This window comes from Triturus cristatus, chromosome 3_1 (assembly GCF_964204655.1).
Source record: "Triturus cristatus chromosome 3_1, aTriCri1.1, whole genome shotgun sequence".
NCBI classification, from domain to species: Eukaryota; Metazoa; Chordata; class Amphibia; order Caudata; family Salamandridae; genus Triturus; species Triturus cristatus.
The window spans coordinates 559,796,201-559,808,534 of NC_140583.1; positions in this window are offsets into that span (position 1 = coordinate 559,796,201).

Genomic DNA, 12,334 nt, shown 5'->3' on the forward strand with positions numbered 1-12,334 from the left:
CCCACTGGTCTGTGCACCGCACCAGCACCCAGTGGCCACGCACGCAAGCTGGTGTTCATCATGGACCCATCGCTGACAATTACCATGCAACTCACCACCATCTGTACCTCATGCTGCAACACCCCCCACATGCTGCAAATGACCCACAGATGGATCCACTCCAAGGCAAGACAGACCGTCCCCCTGGTCCAAGACACCAGCCGGCTCAACTACAACACCGGCCTCTACAGAGAACAACAGCAAAACTGCAGGAGAAGTTGTCCACATCCTGGGTGCACCCGCACAACTCATCTGCAACATCCCCCACCCCAGCCCCATCACCGTCCACCTGAGATAGGTACAATGGCTCACTGTGTGCTGCAGGATCACCTTCAGACTCCTCAACGACACTCAGGAGGCAGTCCACAACCCCAGACCCAACACCGACCTTGGATGTCTGTCATCCAACACCCCGTTGGCCCAACTCCATGCAGCCCACCTTGCCCTGGACACCATTCATCACATCCACATAAAAACTGCATGCAGGAGATAGTTCTCCCACCTCGCAAAACAGACTTGGGACTCCCTCCCCGGGCACATCAACATGACCCATGTCCTCTACACCTTCATGATACTCTACCAAATTGGTCTGTCTGAGCAGTATTGCAAGCACCCCCTCAGCATCTTGAGGCCATCACGTGTGAGTAGTGGGCTCCATATCTGTATTTTGTGATACATTGTGACCCATGTGTGTCCTCGACTGGACTCAGATCCAAGTGTGGGGATGGCTGGAGTTTGTTCCACACTCAGGCATACTTCGACATATCCCCACACGTGTAATCATGCTAAATGACTGCAACATAAAATTTCCTGTCTTAATTTTTTATTTATAGCTCTGGGGCGTGATTTGTGCACAGAAAAAGGTGCTATGCAGGGACCATAGAATCCAAAGTTCACAGGGGGAGATGGGATCCTTGGCATTTGACGTCATCAGAGTCCAGACCACAGTGTTTGGCATCATTGGTCAGACTGTGACCAGCAAGTCCATGTGGCAGATGATGTCAGTCAATGAGGTGATGCTGTCGCACATGAAGGCCAGGTGCCAGGCCAGGTGACCTGGGAGATGTGGATGGGCCGCTGCCTCTCATGGTCTTTTCCGTGGACGACCCACCTTCCTCGCTGGACCCTCAGATGCAGGCCTTGACGATGCTTGGGACGCTCCGTCGGACAAATCCTCCTCCTCCTCCACCTCCCTCCCTGTAGCTGGTGGTGGTATTCGCCTGGTGGCACAGGGAGGGTTGCCCATGTTTTCGGTGATCCGACTGAGTGAATGGCTTATGTCCCTTTGCACCGCCAGGAGATCAGCCAGTCTTGCCTCCATCCATCCTTGGTGTTCTTGTTGACTGGCGTGTTGCTCGGCCTGCTGGTTCTTGATCTCTGTGAGGGTCACCACTACCTGGCTGAACTCCCTGGTGTCACGCCGGTATACCTCCATGATGTTGTGGATGTGTGACATACCGGTCCCTTCAGCTGGCTGGTCAGGTTCTCGCCTCCGCCGTCCTCCACTCCCACCACCCCTGCCCACACGAGCCTGGCCTGCCGTTGTGGGCACATCAGGTCGACGGGACCCCTGAGGGATGGCAGTGTCGGTGTTGTCTGCCTCCTCCTGGGTGCCCTCCGCACCTTGGCCCTCCTGGTCAGACTGGCTCAGTTGTTCACTGCGGGCAGGGCTCCTCGGTGTCTCCTGGGATGTGGCTGGAATGGGGGTGATGGTTGGCACAGATGGGCCTGAACCAGGTTCTGCAGGGGCTTGGACACCAGAGGGTCCAGGTCGGTCGGGGTCATCCACGGAGTGTTGTGAGGCGTCGCTGCCGGTAGGGTCTGGTTCCTCCCGAGCCTGTGACTGTGATTCGTCCCCCCATTGTTGGGGGGATATTCCTCACGTTGCCCTGTGTGTGAGAGACAGACAATGTTAATGCTGTTTCATGCAACATGCATGTTTGATACACATTCAAGTTGGCACTGTTCCTCCAGGTAGTTGTATGTGCCTAGCATTCTCCTCAATGTTCACTTGTGGATGGGTATGTTGCGGGGGATAGATTGAGATGTTCTCCTGAGTCTTTGACATGTTGATTTGTGGCTTGGATGCTTCTTCGGCTATGTATTGGTGTTGTTATGTTGCATGTCCATTGTGACAGTGGGTAAATTCATTGCCTTTCTTGGTGGTGTCTGCTTGTGTAAGGGGTGTGTGTGACAGGGCCTGCTGGTGGGTGTAGTGTGATTTGGCAGTGGGGCTCCCAGGTGATGTAGCTGTCCCCCCATGGAGCATGCTGCCATGACAGTGAGTGTGAGTTCCTGTCCTAGATATCTGACCTTGTTGTCTTGGTGTTTGTGTTGGCACTGGTCACATGAGGGCCTTGTGCTGCCTACACCCAGGCCGAGTGTGAACTATCTTGTCAGTACTTTCCCAATTCCTGTACATTGCGCATGGTGCATGGGTATGTAGCTGGGCCATATGGGATGAGGGCAATTGCGTCTGATTTGGAGTTCAACAATGTGTTTTGTGCCACCCACACTCCCAGCATACCGGACATCCATTCTTGGGTAGGTGCTTCATGTAGCATAGGACGTAGCATAGCCTTGCTTTGTAAATGGGGCATACACATGTTATTGGCATTAGCGTAGTTTTTGAGTGTGGTTCTGGCCGGTGATGGCTTAGGGGTAGTTGGGTGCATTTGGTGTAGTTGGGGTGTGGATGGCATTACCCCCATGTTACGTAAGTTGTTTGTGTAATCACCAGGCTCTGCAACTCCTTGGAGTCCATGTACTCCCACCGGTGGAAGCATGGCCATCACCTTCTCCTCCCATGGATGGTAATGTACTGGTCTGCGGGGCACACCACCTCCAGTGATGTTGCTCTGGGCGTATTCCTCATTCATTTTGCGCTTGACCGCTCTCCGCAGATCGTACCACCTGGCTTGGCATTCATTCCTGGTCCTTCTGATGGGTGCAACAGCATTCACCCTATCGACGATCCTCTGCCACAGGCGTGATTTTTCAGCTATGCTGGTCTGTCTGACCAATGTTCCAAACAGCTGTGGCTCGACTCTGATGACTTCATTGACAAGGATCTCCAGCTCCTCCCTTGTGAACTTTGGATTCTTGTCTGTGGGCATGGTGTGGGGTGGGTGTGGGGTGAGTGTGTGGATGGTTGTGGGTGTGTGGGTCTAAATGTGACGGTGTGGGTGTGAATGTGTAGAAGGGGTATGTGTGAAGGAGGTTGTGTGAAGGTGTATATGGTAAGGTGGATTGGTGCAGTTGTTGTGCTCTGTAGCTGCAGTGAGTCTGTTGCAAAGGGTCATGGTTTGTGTGTGTGGGCCCTTTTTATTGGTCCATTTGTGGGTGTGGCTCAGTTTGAATTTTTGGAGGGTGTGTCATAAGAGGTGGTTGTGAGTTTGCCTCTCTGTTTGCCTGTTTGGATGTGTCCAGGTGAGTCCTTTCCATGTTTTGTGCAGTGTAGACGTGTTTTGTGGTGGTGTGCGAGTCGAATAGGCCCTCCTTGTGCTGTTTTCCAGTGTCCGTGGTTCAGTACGGTACAGGGGTACGAGTCGTACAGACACATGGCCCCATGCGTAGTGTATGTACGGGGCGTAGGCCGCCATTGCTATGTACGGTGCGTACACCGCCATCGCTATGTACGGTGCGTACACCGCCATCGCTTATGTACGGTGCGTAGGCCGCCATTGCTATGTACGGTGCGTACACCGCCATCGCTATGTACGGTGCGTACACAGACATTGCATTTGTACAAGTCCTGCCCCGTGTATGGGACGGACGTTTTCGGTACAAATCGTAAATCGGTAAGCCGGTCCGGATCGTACTTGTACGCTCGGACTGTGTTTTTACGATTCGTACGGAAAAGTGTCCGGGTCCGTCTCGTAAAACTTTTCCCGCTACGATTCGTACGGATCGGGCCGATCCGTATGTACTTTTTCCCATACGAATCGTACTTCAAGGGTCGGACGTGACTTGTACGATTCGTACGGAAAAAAAATACGGATACGAGTCGTACGGAAAAAAAAAATACAGGATCGGAATCGGCCCCCGTATGTCACAAACTGTCAACTTTTTTTAACGAATAGGTTCTAGTTCACTTGGGACACCAAGCACACTTTATGTTATACTTTACTACACAAAGTGCATAAAAAGTAAAAACCCTTGAAATTCTTGGTGTGTGTGTCTTTGATTATCCCTCTGACAATCCGTTCCCATGAGTATATGCCATTGAGCTTTATAATTATCAAATATTATACATATATTCCACAGGAACCGTTGTTCCTTGTTGTAAACCTTTAGAAAGTTGACATTTTCCTGCTACCAATCTAGTGCCTGTATCCTGTATATGGGTGGCATGACTGAGTGTAGCTAACAGTTGGACTATGTGCATTTTCTCATAGACAGTCACACACAATAGAGAGCTTAGGTGTGCTTTGATGGGCCATCACCAACAGGGTAGGAGGATGGAGCTGGGCCTAACAGCACTTACACTTGAATAAGTTGTGTCCTGCCTCCACACAAAGGGCTGCATACCCTCTGTAGTTAGACAAGTAACAATCTGCTCTACCTATATGTTTCAACTAAACGCAATTAAGTCGATTTATAAAAAAGCCACTCTTGTTAGACCATGCGCTCAAATATTTACATGAATCAGACTGTTAAGTCGGTATTTTATTTTTATTTTCAAATTAATCAAGACGGAAAATGAATGCATAAATCATGTATTTGCATAATAGTACATTTACATAACTCACTGAGACCCAAAACACGATAATTCCCATGGACAATCTTTCACGCAAGTCATTCATACATTCTCACACTCATATGGATCCATTCAAACCGTGAACACACACTAGACATTCATCCCAAAATATAAAAAGTTATAATTCGTAGCCCCTAAGCATATGTCACATCAGACAAATGTTTTTCTCGTAAAAAAGTCAAATAGCGGATATGCAGTTCAAAGCTTGCGGCTTAATAAATCCAAAAGGTGAAGAGGAACTTTTGTTCAGATGTATAAATGACATAAACATTAGTACATCTACACATAAATTAATCAGTGGAGTATAGGACTAGGGGACAAATAAGGTAAAGACGCCGACCCGTGTTTAATATATAAGCCCTGAAGAAGGTGGTACCCCGTGAAAGGGGGTGTAACACCGAAACGTGCGTTGGTGTTTTTTTTTTATAAATCGACTTAATTGCATTTAGTTGAAACATATAGGTAAAGCAGATTGTTACTTGTCTAGTATTTGTTGATTTTCCCCTGCTGCTCTACCTTCATTTATTCAGGGGTTCCCCTTTTTCTTAGTGGTTTTACCCTCTGTAGTTAGTCTGGAGCCAGGACAGGGAAGACAGGATGCCTGGGGACTTCAAATGGAATTTCTAGAGTGACACCGTAGACTTGGACCCTTGAAAGTGGCCTTAAGGTGCTCTGCCAGCCTCTGTGGATCTAGCATCTATTCTGCTGCGCTGCGCATCCCCTAACAAAACCGACACATCTCTATTGCTGCGTGGATTGAACCCATCACACCCCCAAGAAAAACCGGCACATCTCCACTGCTGTGTGTAATGGACCCATTGCAAAAATCCTCATGGCCTCCGCAGCCTCTTCAGAACTGCCACTGTGAGACGCAACCCCAGCACAGCCCCACGCATCCCGCATGGAAGGAAACCTCAACAACGATGCCGGACTCCAAATCGCAGCATTGCAGCTCCTCAGAACTGATGCATCTGCCCGACTGCGCCATGCATCCTCGACGCCGACTTTGCATAGCAAGCCCTCATCAACGGGTATTCTCAACAACGATGCAAGACCTCACATCGCAGCCTCGCAGCACCTCAAACTTATACATCGATTTGGCTGTGCAACGCATCTTCAACAAGGATCCTTGAAATGCTCTTCAAACCAGCATTGAAGGTACTTTGTTGAGCAGGTCTAGCTCGGTCCCTGTAGCTGGCCCATACTCCACCGCTGTCAGCCTGAACTTGTGACTTTGTCCCGATTCGGCGCTGCCAGATATCTAAATTTGGCGCTTTGTGCGTTTGGGTGCTATTTTTACTAAAATCTTATAAATTGCGTTATCTCATGTTCGACTGATTGGATTTTTGTCATTTTGGTCTTGTTTTATTCATTAAAAATTACTCTAGTTTTTTTATCTGCTCTCGGTTCCTTTTGTGACACATTCTTTTTTGTTTTTAGGCGAGGAGATTAGGCAATTTGCCCAGAATCACAGGACTTTGAGCCAGCTCCCAGAATCAAATCTAGTTCCCAGTTCCAAAGTCATCAGCTCTGTATGTTAGACCATGCCTTCTGCCCCTGGTGGTGTCAGATTGTGAATGTGTTGTGCACAATCCACTGACAGTGCCGCTGGTGATTGATGATTGCTGTGTTACCCAGTGAATGGCCATGAGAAAACTTGCCCCTCTTCACGAACACCTGCCAAATTCTTCTAGGATTTAGAGTGCTTATATATATGGCTTTCAAAATAGGAATTTGTGGAGCTTTGATGGCGTAGGGTGAAGCACTGGGGAAAGAGCTGTTTTTTACGAGTAGTTTCTCTGTGGTCGCCAGTGCTTTATTTGAGCCCGTGGTTGTCAATGGGGGCCACCGGCCCTTGTTATGATGGACCATCACTTATTATCCAGCACCAGATATTTGCTGAGTGCAAGAGGGGAAGAGAAAGACAGCAAACCTGTCATAAGAGCAGAAAGCAGGAACCTGCAAGAGCAAGAAAAAGGGCCAGGGGATGTTTGGTTTCGGATTAAAGACTACCAGCCTTGGTATTCAGTGTGCCCGAGTATAATTGCACTAGCCGCCATCATTCAGGCAGCGCTTCGGACACCGGCACTAACTCTTTAACGAATTAATCCCAGGGGGTCTTGTTTAATTATGATGGAAATCAACAGTCTTCTAATCGTGAGTCATACTTCTGGAGAAACGGTTATTTCTTGTTGCTAGAATGTATGCAGCAGTCATACTGATAACACAAATCATGGATTTTCAAGGAGTGGGATCTATCTAAAACGTTTTCTGGCCTGGTATTTCACAAAAGGACTCATAATGGTCATTGTAATTGGTTAAACAAGGGTTACACATACACACAACGGCAATTAGTAATACCTTGTCAGATGTGCCACCGTGTGGCAGAAAGTTCCAAGCAGACGTGCAATATTGTCATTTTTGCTGCTCTAAAGGACATTTCATAAGATTAGAAAGGGTGTTTCAAAGATCCCTTTTCAGGCTATCTCATTTTCAGTCTGATTTTCGGGCAAATTATCTAAAGTACACCCATCTACTGATTAAAAGGAGAAGTCCCACTGACAATGCCAGTTTACTGCTACTGGAGATCGGGACCACAAATGAAACAGAAGTTTTGTTTTCACGTTTTTTGTAATTGTAAAACTTTATTTTTGGGGGGCTGACGGTCCCTCGCCATCATAAATAAATGTGACCAAAACCAAAAATATTTTTGGGTCTCAAAAAGCCAAAATTGCTGTAGTAGTCCCTCTCACTGAAGAGAACTATTTTGAAGTGATGATTGCTCTTGTGCAAGAGCAGAATGCAATAGTCGTAGTGAAGTTAGCCAATGGGTATAGTGGGTTGACCTGTTACCCCATGCAGTGTGCTGTACTGGGAGCAAGAAAAACGCTAATAACACAAAATGGGATGACCCATGAACTCTGGTATGCTGTAGTGGGTGGAATAGAATTGTGAGTTACACAATAGATTAATGAATGAAGAGGGCTGGCTCAAAGTGCCTAAAAGTGTGTTATCTGTTTGTTTGTGTCGGTGTGTGTATAAATACATATATTAACACACACTTATGGGCGCTTTCACCCAGTCCTCTTCATCCATTGGTCTGTTTAAATGTTTGCATTGAAGATGTGCCTAATATCTTATATCCCATACGTTTTTAAGCATACATCTCATGTCGTTCTCACTACTTCTCTACTTTATGATATCCCATGGGTGCATGTCCACAATATATCAACATTTCGGGAGATTAGAAAAAGATTACCGTGTAATGAATTGGATTTCCAGTAATACCCAGCCCTGCTAACTTTGCGCCTGATTTAAAGTTTGACTGGTGGATACTCTCACAATTGTGATGGATCCTCCGTCCGCCGTATTACAAATCTTGGCAGTTCTAGTAAGGTGGGTGTGACACTGGTACCACCATTGGCAACCTTACCCACCCCTCCAACGTAACATGCATGCTAATAACTAAACACACAACACATTTCTTGTTTCGGTAAAATTGCTGCAGGTTTATTACATACACCGTTATGTAATATGGTGGGTTATCTTACAGGCGATCCAAGGGCTGGCAACCATCTGGGCTGCCTGCCCGCCTGATGAGCCAAGCAGCACTGAGGCGAACCCTATCTGTGCTGCCACTTGTGGTGATCCTCTTCCCGGATCATGTGACGTCCCTTATTACTCACGCCCCTTTCAGGGCAGAGCGTAGCATAGCAAACCCCCGGTTGTTCAGGCCCACAACCGCCCGAAGGACTAACGGGGCGCCGACACGGTTTTCCAGGAACCTCCCATGAGGCTCCTAGAATTTGGCTCTGGCACCCCCTATGGTGCAGCGCAGAGGTAACCTTCTGTACCCCTTTGCTTCCAGATCGCCTTGTAACTCCGCCTGCAATGAAAAAATACATCATTACAACATTCTCTTCCTCCTGCCTGCCACAAAACTACGTTGAGTAAGCTGTAGGGTGGGAGACGGCGTGTCTAGCATGTGAAAGAGGACGCCAAGATGGTGGGGGAGGCCTATATACCCCTCCCCCTGTCCTCGCGCCCAGGAAGTGATGCTCGCCTAGTGCGCCGCAACAAGGCTGGGGGGACTCCTCCCTGAGTCCCTGCACCTAAGAGGGCGTGGGGGTGCCCAGATGGTACTAGAGGGCTGCCCTCTTTAGTGGCCCCCTAAGGGGACCACGGACAGCTGCATAGTACCACCACTGGCAACCTTACCCACCCCTCCAACGTAACATGCATGCTAATAAATAAACCCACAACACATTTCTTGTTTGGTTAAAATTGCTGCAGGTTTATTACATACACCGTTATGTAATATGGTGGGTTATCTTACGGGCGATCCAAGGGCAGGCAACCATCTGGGCCGCCTGCCCGCCTGATGAGCCAAGCAGCACTGAGGTGAACCCCATCTGTGCTGCCACTTGTGGTGATCCTCTTCCTAAATCACGTGACGTCCCTTATTACTCACGCCCCTTTCAGGGCGGAGTTTAGCATAGCAAACCCCCGGTTGTTCAGGCCCACAACCGCCCGAAGGACTAACGGGGCGCGACAAGGTTTTCCAGGAACCTCCCATGAGGCTAGAATTTGGTTCTGACACCCCCTATGGTGACGCACAGAGGTAACCTTCTGTACCCCTTTGCTTCCAGATCGCCCTGTAACTCCGCCACAGCTCTGGAGGTGACCACCGTCGCCGCCAAAGCCCCCCACGAAAACAGCTATAATCTTACCCGCAACCTCTCCTGTCTAGAGCCTCCTGCAAACCTAGATGAAAGAGAAACATCCCTACTGGTTATAGATGACCCCATCTATATCCCACTAGCCCTTGACGTTACCCTGATTCAGCAGTGTCTGATGAAACAAAAGGCCCTTTCAGGCCTCTGGAGTTGTGCCAAGAACTCTTCACCCCATGCGGGAAAGTTCCACTGCATCACATGACTCAGCCCCGCGCCAACACTGGGCGGGAAAGTTTCTGACACCCTGGCTCACACTGCCTCACCTGTTTGCTGCTCTTACCCAGCTACCGTCCTTCTAGCACGGTGTGTACCGGAACACCTGTGTCCCACATCTATGGGACTGCAGCCCACTTGTTGGGTGACCACTCCCACAACCCGCCTGCCAACATTGGCTAATAGGGCGAGAAGGGTTGTCCTTAACATTTGAACAGTCCCTTAGCTTTCGAAATCATGACGCACAGGAATGTTCAAACTAGAAGTATGTGACAATGAGAAAGGCTGCCCTCAGCACTTCCCCTGCATCCCTTATTCCTTGTGGGAATTTCGCCCGCTAAGCTCCATCTGTGGTGAAACCCCCTAGGAATACCCGCTTAGAGAATCGATCTGATTTGCACAATCTGCCTTATGGTGCATAACATTCAAGACTGACTAAGTCCTACTGTACCCCCATCCTCAGATATTCCCTAATAGTGGGTGGTGGGGGGTACCCACTGCCAACCCAGAGCATCCCTAGCTGTGGAAAATTACCTGCTCCGCTAACTTTTGTTTTTTGTTGAACACTGGACGTACCTAATGTTCTAATGACATAGTAGCCCATTGTGCTTAACACCTTATTACCCCATTTATTGGGACGGCAGCACACTATGTTGGCTGACCGCGTCCACACCAAGCAGGCTAATATCGCTGACCGTGCGGGGCTTTTGAGGTTAACTGCAGCAACAGGTCACCTACAATTGGTTCTAGGGTGCACTTACTTCACCCCGTTGACCAGACAGTTGCACAGACCCCTTTGGGTGCTCACCCTGGTGAACACCTTATTGGTGTGAATTCTAGTTTGACCCTATATGTATTATGCCCGCTATTGGCAACACCTCACCCTTTCATTTAGTGGCAACTTACGCAGTGCACCTCACTTGCTTAACTGCAGATGGATCACAGATGCCAGTACCTGCTAACCATCTCTGACCCTGGATGCTTACACTCGTAAAAGTGTTGGAATCCCAGATTCCCAGTTTCATGTTAGCTGCACTACACTTTCAGTGGATCCGCTGGGAGATACCACAAACCGCATTGGTCATGAGAACCTTAAGGAGCACTCAATTTTCACCTGGGCGTACCTCTAAATGATACTGGCTTCACACAGCTGTAAGGCCAGAGACCCACATCTTAAACCTGTTTACTGGTTTTTGCCACTTGGCACCCTTCTGGTTGCAGCTCTGTGTTTGTGAAACTTGCGTGCCACCGGGGTACGATGCCGCTGAACAGCCTGTGTCTGTTACCCACTCGCTGTTACTATCTATTGCCAACTTCCCTTACTTGGATGGAAGGAATGCTGTATGCTTCCTAAGGACTGTGGAACTAATGCTCCAGCCTAGTTCGACCCCAAAACTTCAGGACAACCCAAGTAGTAATCATGCGCTTCATGGTACATCTACCCTTGCGCTGACGTTCAACGTTTTTGGGAGACAGGTAGAAGAAGATTTCCCTTCCAGTCTCATGTTCTAGCCCATAGAAGGATAACCCAGGGGGCAGGCGAGTCTGTGGGAACCAGAGGGGAACATTCTGTGCAAATACCTGCCCTTTCCTGAATATTGGTAATGCCACAAGGTCAATAATACCCTGTCGCCATTTGGCTCTAACGCAGTGTTTACCAAACTTTTATGCACCACAGCACACTTGTTAGATGACAACTACCACCACCCGCCTGCTGCCCTGGCTAAAGCGCGTGTGAATATGTCTTAACTGAAGCGACCTGATACCTGCTCTTGGTTGCAGAGGAATGCCCACCCAGTGTACATGGTACCTGTTTCTATATGGTGCCCCCAGGTGTTCCTCATAACGGCCCTCGTAGCCAATTGCACAATGCAGTCTCAGCATTTCGCAGCGCCTCTCTTTGCATTGTAAGTTCCTGAGTAAGTGTAAAATTATGCTTTCCCACCATTGGGCTGGTAACCAGGGACAAAGGCAGACAGAACCTGGGCATAAGATCACAGTTTCCAAGAGTAAAACAATAATTATCTTGCACCATTATCACAGGCAGTGAGTGTGCCCCATGAGACACCTCCCAGTTCTGTGTGACACAAACCCTAAAGCACCGTGTGCCAGTTTGTCCATATCATTCTAGGGTGACTAAGCCCTAATGTGCCCCCTTCCCTGGATGATCCCCCGTACGAGGGTACAGACTGATGACCAAGTGCTGCGCCAACCAATGTCACCAGAGTCATTGCAACCACTGCAGGGTGGCATGCCAAGCTAAGCCCACCCAGAATTCGCCTGCCAATGCGAGAGGACCAAGCATTCATCGCTTCTTAAGCCATCACTGTCGATGGTAGGCACACCCAGCCGGTGAGACCACAGGCTACCTCCTGGTTGTGCGGTCAATGCAATCTGGGCATGGCTGAACCGTAAACTGGCATTTAGTGCTAAGCTTAGTGTGCCGCCGGCTGGTATTTTGCGGCTTCTGTCATTGCCTCTGGATATATACTACCAAACCACACTACACCTACAACATGCCAGTACCATTGGCTTTAACAACGCTTGTTAGTTGTATAAGATAACTGAAGACACAATTCTGGCTTCG